Source organism: Grammomys surdaster, unplaced genomic scaffold, assembly GCF_004785775.1.
Source record: "Grammomys surdaster isolate TR1022 unplaced genomic scaffold, NIH_TR_1.0 64, whole genome shotgun sequence".
Lineage (NCBI taxonomy): Eukaryota > Metazoa > Chordata > Mammalia > Rodentia > Muridae > Grammomys > Grammomys surdaster.
The window spans coordinates 13,219,683-13,220,471 of NW_021604566.1; positions in this window are offsets into that span (position 1 = coordinate 13,219,683).

Below are 789 nucleotides of genomic sequence, written 5' to 3' on the forward strand. Positions count from 1 at the left end.
ATAAAATTTATATATATATATATATATGATGATGAGTATGCCCTTAAACATGTCAAAGGCAAAATAAAGACAATTATATAAATTTTATTGATGGTACATATGAATGATTTTCCAAAACATAGGTCCATGATTGCCAACATCACCTGGGAACTCATATAAATGCATGATTTTTTTTTTTCTGGTTTTTCGAGACAGGGTTTCTCTGTGTAGCCCTGGCTGTCCTGGAAGTCACTCTGTAGACCAGGCTGGCCTCGAACTCAGAAATCTACCTGCCTCTGCTTCCCAAGTGCTGGAATTAAAGGCGTGTGCCATCACTGCCTGGTAAATGCATGGTCTTAAAATAAAGAAATAGAAAGAAATTTGTGTTCTCTGTGAATCAGAAAGTGGAGAGAGAGAGCAATCTGCATTAAGTTTGAGAGGCACTGCTCTGAATCCTCCCAGGTCTCACAGTAGAGCAGTGGATGAAGTTCAGGAGCAAGGTGGCTTTGAGAAACCACAAAGCTACTCATTAGAAGAAAGCATCAGAATGCAGCGTGTGCTTGCTTAAAAATCACAAATTACACAGTTGCTTTGCTGTGAGAGACTGGGGACACCACAGCAATGGAGCTGTCTTAGTGAGGGTTTTCATTGCTGGAAAGAGACACCATGACCAAGGCAACTCTTACAAAGCCAACACTGAATGCAGGCTGGCTTCAGTTCAGATGTTCAGTCCATTATCACCATGGCAGGAAGCATGACAGCATGCAGGCAGACATGGTGCCGGAGAAGAAGCTAAGAGTGCTACATCTT